The sequence below is a fragment of the Nothobranchius furzeri genome, unplaced genomic scaffold (genome assembly GCF_043380555.1).
Source record: "Nothobranchius furzeri strain GRZ-AD unplaced genomic scaffold, NfurGRZ-RIMD1 Scf042, whole genome shotgun sequence".
NCBI lineage: Eukaryota > Metazoa > Chordata > Actinopteri > Cyprinodontiformes > Nothobranchiidae > Nothobranchius > Nothobranchius furzeri.
The window spans coordinates 27023-41655 of NW_027223059.1; positions in this window are offsets into that span (position 1 = coordinate 27023).

Below are 14633 nucleotides of genomic sequence, written 5' to 3' on the forward strand. Positions count from 1 at the left end.
AATCACTATTTGCATGTAAGAGGCTAAGATTTCCAGATTGTGTTAAATGAATAGGCTAGAGCTTATGTCACGAAAGCCGCAGCTCCACAAAGAGGTTTGCGCTTTATATTTACGAAAATACGTTTTTAGGCTAGCAATTGTAGCGCAAATTCTGTTCTCACAATCTTCTTGTAATTTGCCACAAAGTTCACTCTTAGGTGGGTTATGAAACAAAAAAAAATGTCGTCTTGATTTGAGCTCCCCCTAGTGTTTAATTATAGGACATATTTTTGTCTACAGCCACTAATGCAAGTATTATTTTATTGTAAGTACAGTTTTACATTTATGACCCCAACAAAAATATAAGAAGAATTCTCACATCACAGAGGCAACCTGGGAATATTTTGAGATTTCTGTACAAAAGCGTATATTTTTAATGAATTTTTAACTTTTTACCAGTTTTTCTGTATATTTGGACAACAACGTAATTAATTTTTGTTAGAAAGCTTTTTAGGTATACAGTAAATATAAGCCATTTATAACATCCCACATGTACCTATGGTGATCTGAGATTTTTCTCCTAATTTTAGAAAGTAGCACTATTTTTTTATGAATATTTTTATTTTTGTTGTGACCTTTATAGTTATATTTCCCAATTTTTCTTCAAAAAAGCTTTGAGTCTACTGATTTAAAAACAACATCATATTATTCCGCATGTTAACACTGCCATGTGAGAATATTTTGGTAATTTTAGGATGATTTATGTATTTTTCATGATTTTTTAAAACATTTGTTCAGTAAGTCACAAAATGAAACTCATAGTTTTTGTTGAAAATCTTTTAAATCTAAAGACATTATCAAGTGTTTATGTTATTGGTAATATTCTGTTGATGTATAGATCATTGTTTGATAACCTCACTCATTAAATCTTCACGTTCTTTAATAAGGAAACAGTGGAATTCCATTGTAATCACGATTGAGGAGTCAGCCATGCCTCTGAAAGATATGTGTATAGGCTTTGCAGGTTTAATGACGTATCCTGAGTGTTACTTTCATTGCGCCGGTTGAAGTGAGCTGACGAACGCCGGCGGGAGAACGTGTTTTTGGGGCAGGACCGCGTGAGGACTGGCGAAGTGGAGGGCGGGGCCGGGTAGGCGACTGGCGCTGGGGGCTTGGAACCCGTTGATAACTGCTTGCAGTTCTAGTTAGGGTTCCAAGCCCAAAGGGCAGGGAACCCTATTGTTTTTCTACGGATTTTTCATTATTTATTATTTATTATTTATTATTATTATTCTTCTCCGCTGTGTCTGTATGGGCGCAAGAGCCTGAAATTGCAAGGAAAAATCTGACATGGCAGTCTGATAGAAAATCCTGACCGCTACTCAGATTCGAAAATTTGGACCCCGGGTCACCTAGGTGGCGCTATTGCAGAGGTCAACACGTTTCAGCTACTAGCTCCCAAACCGTAGGTCCTACAGTCAAAAACTTTATATGCACATGATCCTTGATTGATTCTCCATCGTTTTTGTATTGGCCACGCCCATTTCCGCCTAACTAGATTTTTTGCTAGATCGCAAAAAATGCAAAACTTAGTTTTAATCACCTATTCGACATTTTTCGTCGAATCAACTTCAAACTTCGTACATGTGATCTATGGACTAGGCTAAGTTGTTGTGATGAAGAAAAATGCAGAAATATTGAAAATTGGGCTAATGACACCATGTCAAAATCAGTGCGCTAGCTAGCACATGTGTTAATTGATGATATCTTCACCATTTCTCAAAATAAATTGATGAGACTCTAGAACCTTACAAAGTATGAGCGGTAAGTCCTATCTACCCCATTTTGTTTGGATTCACCAATAGGGGGCGCTAAAGAGTCAAAAAGTTTGTTTCAGCTAAACGGCTTGATGGATTTCCACAGAACTTGGCACATATGTTAATCGTCGGACCCTTAAGCTATATTTTGAAAATGATTAAAAAGTGGGCGTGGCTTATAGGCTTTAAAAATTTTCGCCCTTTTACTCATGAAAAATACATATTCTATACAGAAAATTACAATTCATATCAGTCATCGTGACATCTACAATCACAGAAAATTTTTTGAATTTTGTCCAATAGGTGGCGCTCTGGTACCCCAAAAATATTTTTGGCATGTTTCTCCCCATTTCTTTTGTAAAAAAACAAATGATCTATTCCAATGTGTTCTTTGAGTCAGTCAAATTTAGATGAGTAATTTAAAAAATGTTTTAAACTTATGCAAATTAGTAGAAATTTGCATAGTAAGTCCAACGTACTTTCGTTAACTCCTCCCGGCCGTCAAACTCAATCACATCAAAACTTTCCCTGACAAGAGAGGAGGAGCGGCTGACCAAAAGATGTGAAGGGATTTTCGATAATTTGCTTATTTTTTTAAATATGATTTTTTTAAATAATTTTTTGGGAATGAAAAAGTTTTTTTAGCGTAACTTCAAGAGATTTTGACATTTTTCAAAGCTGTTCATAACAGTCATACCTAAGGTCAATTCAAGTGTATGTCCTGGTTTTCAACTTGATTAAACAATAGGGGGCGCTATAACTGGGAAGAAATTATACTGCTGAACCGGCTAAATGGATCGGCACGAAACTTAGTGGCTGTCATCACTATAAAGTCTTAAGACTACATTATCAATATGGTAATGATTGATCAAAGTGGGCGTGGTTTATGATCATTTAAAATTTCAAATTTGAAAAATTTCCTAAAAATCACTATTTGCATGTAAGAGGCTAAGATTTCCAGATTGTGTTAAATGAATAGGCTAGAGCTTATGTCACGAAAGCCGCAGCTCCACAAAGAGGTTTGCGCTTTATATTTACGAAAATACGTTTTTAGGCTAGCAATTGTAGCGCAAATTCTGTTCTCACAATCTTCTTGTAATTTGCCACAAAGTTCACTCTTAGGTGGGTTATGAAACAAAAAGAAATGTCGTCTTGATTTGAGCTCCCCCTAGTGTTTAATTATAGGACATATTTTTGTCTACAGCCACTAATGCAAGTATTATTTTATTGTAAGTACAGTTTTACATTTATGACCCCAACAAAAATATAAGAAGAATTCTCACATCACAGAGGCAACCTGGGAATATTTTGAGATTTCTGTACAAAAGTGTATATTTTTAATGAATTTTTAACTTTTTACCAGTTTTTCTGTATATTTGGACAACAACGTAATTAATTTTTGTTAGAAAGCTTTTTAGGTATACAGTAAATATAAGCCATTTATAACATCCCACATGTACCTATGGTGATCTGAGATTTTTCTCCTAATTTTAGAAAGTAGCACTATTTTTTTATGAATATTTTTATTTTTGTTGTGACCTTTATAGTTATATTTCCCAATTTTTCTTCAAAAAAGCTTTGAGTCTACTGATTTAAAAACAACATCATATTATTCCGCATGTTAACACTGCCATGTGAGAATATTTTGGTAATTTTAGGATGATTTATGTATTTTTCATGATTTTTTAAAACATTTGTTCAGTAAGTCACAAAATGAAACTCATAGTTTTTGTTGAAAATCTTTTAAATCTAAAGACATTATCAAGTGTTTATGTTATTGGTAATATTCTGTTGATGTATAGATCATTGTTTGATAACCTCACTCATTAAATCTTCACGTTCTTTAATAAGGAAACAGTGGAATTCCATTGTAATCACGATTGAGGAGTCAGCCATGCCTCTGAAAGATATGTGTATAGGCTTTGCAGGTTTAATGACGTATCCTGAGTGTTACTTTCATTGCGCCGGTTGAAGTGAGCTGACGAACGCCGGCGGGAGAACGTGTTTTTGGGGCGGGACCGCGTGAGGACTGGCGAAGTGGAGGGCGGGGCCGGGTAGGCGACTGGCGCTGGGGGCTTGGAACCCGTTGATAACTGCTTGCAGTTCTAGTTTATTATTATTATTCTTCTCCGCTGTGTCTGTATGGGCGCAAGAGCCTGAAATTGCCAGGGAAAATCTGACATGGCAGTCTGATAGAAAATCCTGACCGCTACTCAGATTCGAAAATTTGGACCCCGCGTCACCTAGGTGGCGCTATTGCGGAGGTCAACACGTTTTAGCTACTAGCTCCCAAACCGTAGGTCCTATAGTCAAAAACTTTATATGTCCATGATCCTTGGATGATTCTCCATCTTTTTTGTATTGGCCACGCCCATTTCCGCCTAACTAGATTTTTTGCTAGATCGCAAAAAACGCAAAACTTACTTTTAATCACCTATTCATCATTTTTTGTCGAATCAACTTCAAACTTCGTACATGTGATCTATGGACTAAGCTAAGTTGTTGTGATGAAGAAAAATGCAGAAATATTGAAAATTGGGCTAATGACACCATGTCAAAATCAGCGCGCTAGCTAGCACATGTGGTAATTGATGATATCTTCACCATTTCTCAAGATAAACTGATGAGACTCTAGACCCTTATGAAGTATGAGCGGTAAGCCCTATCTACCCCATTTTGTTTGGATTCACCAATAGGGGGCGCTAAAGAGTCAAAAAGTTTGTTTGAGCTAAACGGCTTGATGGATTTCCCCAGAACTTGGCACATATGTTAGTCATCGGACCCTTAAGCTACATTTTGAAAATGATTAAAAAGTGGGCGTGGCTTATAGGCTTCAAAATTTTTCGCCCTTTTACTCATGAAAAATATATATTCTAAACAGAAAATTACAATTCTTATCAGTCATAGTGACATCTACAATCACAGAAAATTTGTTGAATTTGGTCCAATAGGTGGCGCTGTGGTACCCCAAAAATATTTTTGGCATGTTTCTCCCCATTTCTTACGTAAAAAAACAAATAATCTCATCCAGTGTGTTCATTGAGTCAGTCAAATTTAGATGAGTATTTTAAAAAATGTTTTAAACTTATGCAAATTAGCAGAAATGTGCATAGTAAGTCCAACGTACTTTCGTTAACTCCTCCCAGCCGTCAAACTCAATCACATCACAACTTTCCCTGACAAGAGAGGAGGAGCGGCTGACCAAAAGATGTGAAGGGATTTTGGATAATTTGCTTATTTTTTTTATTATGATTTTTTTAAATCATTTTTTGGGAATGAAAAAGTTTTTTTAGCGTAACTTCAAAAGATTTTGACATTTTTCAAAGGTGTTCATAACAGTCAAACCTAAGGTCAATTCAAGTGTATGTCTTGATTTTCACCTTGATTAAACAATAGGGGGCGCTATAAATAGCAATACATTATACTGCTGACCTGGTTAAATGGATCTGCACGAAACTTAGTGGTTGTCATCATTGTAGAGTCTTAAGACTACATTATCAATATGGTAATGATTGATCAATGTGGGCGTGGTTTATGATCATTTAAAATTTCAAATTTGAAAAATTTCCTAAAAATCATTATTTTCATGTAAGAAGCTACGTTTTCCAGATTATGTTAACTGGATAGCCATGAGCTTAGATATTGAAAACCGCAGCTCCACGAAGATGTTTGCGCTTTAAATTTACAAAAATACATTTTTAGGCTAGCAATTGTAGCGCAAATTCTGTTTTCACAATCTTCTTGACATTTGCCATAAAGTTCACTCTAAGGTGGTTTATGAAACAAAAAAAAATGTCGTCTTGATTTGAGCTCCCCCCTTGTGTTTAATTATAGGACATATTTTTGTCTACAGCAACTAACGCAAATATTATTTTATTGTAGGTACAATTTTACATTTATGACCCCAACAAAAATATAAAAAGAATTCTCACATCACAGAGGCAATCTCGGAATATTTTGAGATTTTTGTACGAAAGCATTGATTTTTAATGATTTTTTAACTTTTTGCCAGTTTTTCTGTATAGTTGGACAACAACGTAATTAATTTTTGTTAGAAAGTTTTTTAGGTATACAGTAAATATAAACCAATTACAACATTCAACATGTACCTATGGTGATCTGAGATTTTTCTATAAATTTTAGAAAGTAGCACTATTTTTTTATGAATATTTTAATTTTGACTGTGACCCTTACAGTTATATTTACTGATTTTTCTTCAAAAAAGCTTTGAGTCTACTGATTTAAAAACAACATCATATTATTCCACATGTCAACACTGCCATGTGAGAATATTTTGGTAATTTTATGATGAGTTATGTATTTTTCATGATTTTTTGAAACATTTGGTCAGTAAGTCACAAAATGAAACTCATTGTTTTTGTTGAAAATCAATTAAATCTAAAGACATTATCAAGTATTTATGTTGTTTGTAATATTCTGTTGATGTATAGATTATTGTTTGATAATCTCACTCATTAAATCTTCACGTTCTTTAATAAGGAAACAGTGGAATTCCATTGTAATCACGATTGAGAAGTCAGCCATGCCTCTGAAAGATGTGTATAGGATTTGCAGGTTTAATGACGTATCCTGAGTGTTACTTTCATTGCGCCGGTTGAAGTGAGCTGACGGGACGCCGGCGGGAGAACGTGTTTTTGGGGCGGGACCGCATGAGGACTGGCGAAGTTGAGTGCGGGGCGGGTCGGCGACTGGCGCTGGTGGCTTGGAACCCGTTGATAACTGCTTGCAGTTCTAGTTTATTATTAGGGTTCCAAGCCCAAAGGGCAGGGAACCCTATTGTTTTTCTACGGATTTTTCATTATTTATTATTTATTATTTATTATTATTATTCTTCTCCGCTGTGTCTGTATGGGCGCAAGAGCCTGAAATTGCCAGGGAAAATCTGACATGGCAGTCTGATAGAAAATCCTGACCGCTACTCAGATTCGAAAATTTGGACCCCGCGTCACCTAGGTGGCGCTATTGCGGAGGTCAACACGTTTTAGTTACTAGCTCCCAAACCGTAGGTCCTATAGTCAAAAACTTCATATGTCCATGATCCTTGGATGATTCTCCATCTTTTTTGTATTGGCCACGCCCATTTCCGCCTAACTAGATTTTTTGCTAGATCGCAAAAAACGCAAAACTTACTTTTAATCACCTATTCATCATTTTTTGTCGAATCAACTTCAAACTTCGTACATGTGATCTATGGACTAAGCTAAGTTGTTGTGATGAAGAAAAATGCAGAAATATTGAAAATTGGGCTAATGACACCATGTCAAAATCAGCGCGCTAGCTAGCACATGTGGTAATTGATGATATCTTCACCATTTCTCAAGATAAACTGATGAGACTCTAGACCCTTATGAAGTATGAGCGGTAAGCCCTATCTACCCCATTTTGTTTGGATTCACCAATAGGGGGCGCTAAAGAGTCAAAAAGTTTGTTTGAGCTAAACGGCTTGATGGATTTCCCCAGAACTTGGCACATATGTTAGTCATCGGACCCTTAAGCTACATTTTGAAAATGATTAAAAAGTGGGCGTGGCTTATAGGCTTTAAAATTTTTCGCCCTTTTACTCATGAAAAATATATATTCTAAACAGAAAATTACAATTCTTATCAGTCATAGTGACATCTACAATCACAGAAAATTTTTTGAATTTTGTCCAATAGGTGGCGCTGTGGTACCCCAAAAATATTTTTGGCATGTTTCTCCCCATTTTTTTCGTAAACAAACAAATGATCTCATCCAGTATGTTCATTGAGTCAGTCAAATTTAGATGAGTATTTTAAAAAGTGTTTTAAACTTATGCTAATTAGTAGAAATTTGCATAGTATGTCAAACGTACTTTCGTTAACTCCTCCCGGCCGTCAAACTCAATCACATCACAACTTTCCCTGACAAGAGAGGAGGAGCGGCTGACCAAAAGTTGTGAAGGGATTTTGGATAATTTGCTTATTTTTTTTTATATGATTTTTTAAAATAATTTTTTGGGAATGAAAAAGTTTTTTTAGCGTAACTTCAAAAGATTTTGACAATTTTCAAAGCTGTTCATAACAGCCATACCTAAGGTCAATTCAAGTGTATGTCCTGGTTTTCAACTTGATTAAACAATAGGGGGCGCTATAACTGGGAAGAAATTATACTGCTGAACTGGCTAAATGGATCTGCACGAAACTTAGTGGTTATCATCACTATAGAGTCTTAAGACCACAATATCAATATGGTAATGATTGATCAAAGTGGGCGTGGTTTATGATCATTTAAAATTTCAAATTTGAAAAATTTCCTAAAAATCACTATTTGCATGTAACAGGCTAAGATTTCCAGATTGTCTTAACTGGATAGGCTAGAGCTTAGGTCACGAAAGCCGCAGCTCCACGAAGAGGTGTGCGCTTTATATTTACGAAAATAAATTTTTAGGCTAGCAATTGTAGCGCAAATTCTGTTCTCACAATCTTCTTGTAATTTGCCAAAAAGTTCACTCTTAGGTGGTTTATGAAACAAAAAAAATGTCGTCTTGATTTGAGCTCCCCCTAGTGTTTAATTGTAGGACATATTTTTGTCTACAGCCACTAATGCAAATATTATTTTATTGTAAGTACAGTTTTACATTTATGACCCCATCAAAAATATGAGAAGAATTCTCACATCACAGAAGCAACCTGGGAATATTTTGAGATTTCTATACAAAAGCATAGATTTTTAATGAATTTTTAACTTTTTACCAGTTTTTCTGTATAGTTGGACAACAAAGTAATTAATATTTGTTTTAGAAAGCTTTTTAGGTATACAGTAAATATAAGCCATTTACAACATTCCACATGTACCTATGGTGATCTGAGATTTTTCTCCTAATTTTAGAAAGTAGCACTATTTTTTTATGAATATTTTAATTTTTGTTGTGACCTTTATAGTTATATTTCCCAATTTTTTCTTCAAAAAAGCTTTGAGTCTACTGATTTAAAAACAACATCATAGTATTCCGCATGTTAACACTGCCATGTGAGAATATTTTGGTAATTTTAGGATGATTTGTGTATTTTTCATGATTTTTTAAAACATTTGGTCAGTAAGTCACAAAATGAAACTCATAGTTTTTGTTGAAAATCTTTTAAATCTAAAGACATTATCAAGGATTTATGCTATTTGTAATATTCCGTTGATGTATAGATATTGTTTGATAATCTCACTCATTAAATCTTCACGTTCTTTAATAAGGAAACAGTGGAATTCCATTGTAACCACGATTGAGAAGTCAGCCATGCCTCTGAAAGATATGTGTATAGGCTTTGCCGGTTTAATGACGTATCCTGAGTGTTAGTTTCATTGCGCCGGTTGAAGTGAGCTGACGGGACGCCGGCGGGAGAACGTGTTTTTGGGGCTGGACCGCGTGAGGACTGGCGAAGTTGAGGGCGGGGCGGGTGGGCGACTGGCGCTGGGGGCTTGGAACCCGTTGATAACTGCTTGCAGTTCTAGTTAGGGTTCCAAGCCCAAAGGGCAGGGAACCCTATTGTTTTTCTACGGATTTTTCATTATTATTTATTATTCTTCTCCGCTACGTTTGTATGGGGGCAGGAGCCAGAAATTGCCAGGAAAAATCTGACATGGCAGTCTGATACAAAATCCTGACCGCTACTCAGATTCGAAAATTTGGACCCCGCGTCACCTAGGTGGCGCTATTGCGGAGGTCAACACGTTTCAGCTACTAGCTCCCAAACCGTAGGTCCTACAGTCATAAACTTTATATGTACATGATCCTTGGGTGATTCTCCATCTTTTTTGTATTGGCCACGCCCATTTCCGCCTAACTAGATTTTTTGCTAGATCGCAAAAAACTCAAAACTTACTTTTAATCACCTATTCGTCATTTTTCGTCGAATCAACTTCAAACTTCGTACATATGATCTATGGACTAAGATAAGTTGTGGTGATGAAGAAAAAGGCAGAAATATTGAAAATTGGGCTAATGACACCATGTCAAAATCAGTGTGCTAGCTAGCACATGTGGTAATTGATGATATCTTCACCATTTCTCAAGATAAATTGATGAGACTCTACACCCTTATGAAGTATGAGCGGTAAGCCCTATCTACCCGATTTTGTGTGGATTCACCAATAGGGGGCGCTAAAGAGTCAAAAAGTTTGTTTCAGCTAAACGGCTTGATGGATTTCCACAGAACTTGGCACATATGTTAATCATCGGACCCTTAAGCTATATTTTGAAAATGATTAAAAAGTGGGCGTGGCTTATAGGCTATAAATAGGCTTTAAACGTTTTCGCCCATTTACTCCTGAAAAATACATATTCTATACAGAAAATTACAATTCATATCAGTCATAATGACATCTACAATCACAGAAAATTTTTTGAATTTTGTCCAATAGGTGGCGCTGTGGTACCCCAAAAATATTTTTGGCATGTTTCTCCCCATTACTTTCGTAAAAAAACAAATGATCTCATCCAGTATGTTCATTGAGTCAGTCAAATTTAGATGAGTATTTTAAAAAATGTTTTAAACTTATGCAAATTAGTAGAAATTTGCATAGTAAGTCCAACGTATTTTCGTTAACTCCTCCCGGCCGTCAAACTCAATCACATCACATCTTTCCCTGACAAGAGAGGAGGAGCGGCTGACCAAAAGATGTGAAGGGATTTTGGATAATTTGCTTATTTTTTTTAATATGATTTTTTTTTTAAAATTTTGGAGAATGAAAAAGTTTTTTTAGAGTAACTTCAAAAGATTTTGACATTTTTCAAAGCTGTTCATAACAGTCATACCTAAGGTCAATTCAAGTGTATGTCCTGGTTTTCAACTTGATTAAACAATAGGGGGCGCTATAACTGGGAAGAAATTATACTGCTGAACTGGCTAAATGGATCTGCACGAAACTTAGTGGTTGTCATCACTATAGAGTCTTAAGATTACATTATCAATATGGTAATGATTTATCAAAGTGGGCGTGGCTTATGATCATTTAAAATTTCAAATTTGAAAAATTTCCTAAAAATCATTATTTGCATGTAAGAGGCTAAGATTTCCAGATTGTGTTAGCTGGATAGGCTAGAGCTTATGTCACGAAAGCCGCAGCTCCATGTTGAGGTTTACGCTTTATATTTATGAAAATACATTTTTAGGCTAGCAATTGTAGCGCAAATTCTGTTCTCACAACCTTCTTGTAATTTGCTACAAAGTTCACTCTTAGGTGGTTTATGAAACAAAAAAAATGTCGTCTTGATATGAGCTCCCCCTTGTGTTTAATTTTAGGACATATTTTTGTCTACAGACACTAATGCAAATATTATTTTATTGTAAGTACAGTTTTACATTTATGACCCCAACAAAAATATAAGAAGAATTCTCACGTCACAGAGGCAACCTGGGAATATTTTGAGATTTCTGTACAAAAGCATAGATTTTTAATTAATTTTTAACTTTTTACCAGTTTTTCTGTATAGTTGGACAACAACGTAATTAATTTTTGTTAGAAAACTTTTTAGGTATACAGTAAATATAAGCCATTTACAATATTCCACACGTACCTATGGTGATCTGAGATTTTTCTCCTAATTATAGAAAGTAGCACTATTTTTTTATGAATATTTAAATTTTTGTTGTGACCTTTATAGTTATATTTCCTAATTTTTCTTCAAAAAAGCTTTGAGTCAACTGATTTAAAAACAACATCATATTATTCCGCATGTTAACACTGCCATGTGAGAATATTTTGGTAATTTTATGATGATTTATGTATTTTTCATGATTTTTTAAAACAATTGATCAGTAAGTCACAAAATGAAACTCATTGTTTTTGTTGAAAATCTATTAAATCTAAAGACATTATCAAGTCTTTATGTTATTTGTAATATTCTGTTGATGTATAGATGATTGTTTGATAATCTCACTCATTAAATCTTCACGTTCTTTAATAAGGAAACAGTGGAATTCCATTGTAATCACGATTGAGAAGTCAGCCATGCCTCTGAAAGATATGTGTATAGGCTTTGCAGGTTTAATGACGTATCCTGAGTGTTACTTTCATTGCGCCGGTTGAAGTGAGCTGACGGGACGCCGGCGGGAGAACGTGTTTTTGGGGCGGGACCGCGTGAGGACTGGCGAAGTTGAGGGCGGGGCGGGTGGGCGACTGGCGCTGGGGGCTTGGAACCCGTTGATAACTGCTTGCAGTTCTAGTTTATTATTATTCTTCTCCGCTAAAACTATATGGGCGCAAGAGCCTGAAATTGTCAGGGAAAATCTGACATGGCAGTCTGATAGAAAATCCTGACCGCTACTCAGATTCAAAAATTTGGACCCCGCGTCACCTAGGTGGCGCTATTGCGGAGGTCAACACGTTTCAGCTACTAGCTCCCAAACCGTAGGTCCTACAGTCAAAAACTTTATATGTACATGATCCTTGGATGATTCCCCATCTTTTTTGTATTGGCCACGCCCATTTCCGCCTAACTAGATTTTTTGCTAGAACGCAAAAAATGCAAAGCTTAGTTTTAATCACCTATTCGTCATTTTTCGTCGAATCAACTTCAAACATCGTACATATGATCTATGGACTAAGATAAGTTGTTGTGATGCAGAAAAACGCAGAAATATTGAAAATTGGGCTAATGACACCATGTCAAAATCAGTGCGCTAGCTAGCACATGTGCTAATTGATGATATCTTCACCATATCTCAAGATAAAGTGATGAGACTCTAGACCCTTATGAAGTATGAGCGGTAAGCCCTACCTTCCCCATTTTGTTTGGATTCACCAAAAGGGGGCGCTAAAGAGTCAAAAAGTTAGTTTGAGCTAAACGGCTTGATGGATTTCCACAGAACTTGGCACATATGTTAATCATTGGACCCTTAAGCTATATTTTGAAAATGATTAAAAAGTGGGCGTGGCTTATAGGCTTTAAAATTTTTTGCCCTTTAACTGATGAAAAATACATATTCTATACAGAAAGTTACAAATTATATCAGTCATAGTGACATCTACAATCACAGAAAAAAGTTTGAAGTTTGTCCAATAGTTGGCGCTGTTGTACCCCAAAATTGTTTTTGGCATTTTTCTCCTCAATATTTTAGTAAACAAGCAAATGGTCTCATCCAGTATGTTCATTGACTCAGTCAAATTAAGATGAGTATTTTAAAAAATGTTTTAAACTTATGCTAATTAGTAGAAATTTGCATAGTAAGTCAAACGTACTTTCGTTAACTCCTCCCGGCCGTCAAACCCAATCACATCACAACTTTTCCTGACAAGAGAGGAGGAGCGGCTGACCAAACGATCTGAAGGGATTTTGGATAATTTTCTTACTTTTTTAAATATGAATTTTTTAAATATTTTTTGGGGAATGAAAAAGTTTTTTTAGCATAACTTCAAAATATTTGGACATTTTTCAAAGCTGTTCATAACAGTCAAACCTAAGGTCAATTCAAGTGTATGTCTTGATTTTCACCTTGATTAAACAATAGGGGGCGCTATAAATAGCAATACATTATACTGCTGACCTGGTTAAATGGATCTGCACGAAACTTAGTGGTTGTCATCATTGTAGAGTCTTAAGACTACATTATCAATATGGTAATGATTGATCAATGTGGGCGTGGTTTATGATCATTTAAAATTTCAAATTTGAAAAATTTCCTAAAAATCATTATTTGCATGTAAGAGGCTAAGATTTCCAGATTGTGTTAACTGGATAGGCTAGAGCTTATGACACGAAAGCCGCAGCTCCACGAAGAGGTTTGCGCTTTATATTTATGAAAATACATTTTTAGGCTAGCAATTGTAGCGCAAATTCTCTTCTCACAATCTTCTTGTAATTTGGTACAACGTTCACTCTTAGGTGGTTTATGAAAGAAAAAAAAATGTCGTCTTGATTTGAGCTCCCCCTTGTGTTTAATTATAGGACATATTTTTGTTTACAGCCACTAATGCAAATATTATTTTATTGTAAGTAAAGTTTTACATTTATGACCCCTACAAAAATATAAGAACAATTCTCACATCACAGAGGCAACCTGGGAATATTTTGAGATTTCTGTACAAAAGCATAGATTTTTAATGAATTTTTAACTTTTTACCAGTTTTTCTGTATAGTTGGACAACAACGTAATTAATTTTTGTTAGAAAGATTTTTAGGTATACAGTAAATATAAGCCATTTACAACATTCCACATGTACCTATGGTGATCTGAGATTTTTCTCCTAATTTTAGAAAGTAGCACTATTTTTTTATGAATATTTTAATTTTTGTTGTGACCTTTATAGTTATATTTCCCAATTTTTCTTCAAAAAAGCTTTGAGTCTACTGATTTAAAAACAACATCATATTATTCCGCATGTTAACACTGCCATGTGAAAATATTTTGGTAATTTTATGATGATTTATGTATTTTTCATGATTTTTTAAAACATTTGGTCAGTAAGTCACAAAATGAAACTCATAGTTTTTGTTGAAAATCTATTAAATCTAAAGACATTATCAAGTATTTATGTTATTGGTAATATTCTGTTTATGCATAGATCATTGTTTGATAATCTCACTCATTATATCTTCACGTTCTTTAACAAGGAAACAGTGGAATTCCATTGTAATCACGATTGAGAAGTCAGCCATGCCTCTGAAAGATATGTGTATAGGCTTTGCCGGTTTAATGACGTATCCTGAGTGTTAGTTTCGTTGCGCCGGTTGAAGTGAGCTGACGGGACGCCGGCGGGAGAACGTGTTTTTGGGGCGGGACCGCGTGAGGACTGGCGAAGTTGAGGGCGGGGCCGGGTGGGCGACTGGCGCTGGGGGCTTGGAACCCGTTGATAACTGCTTGC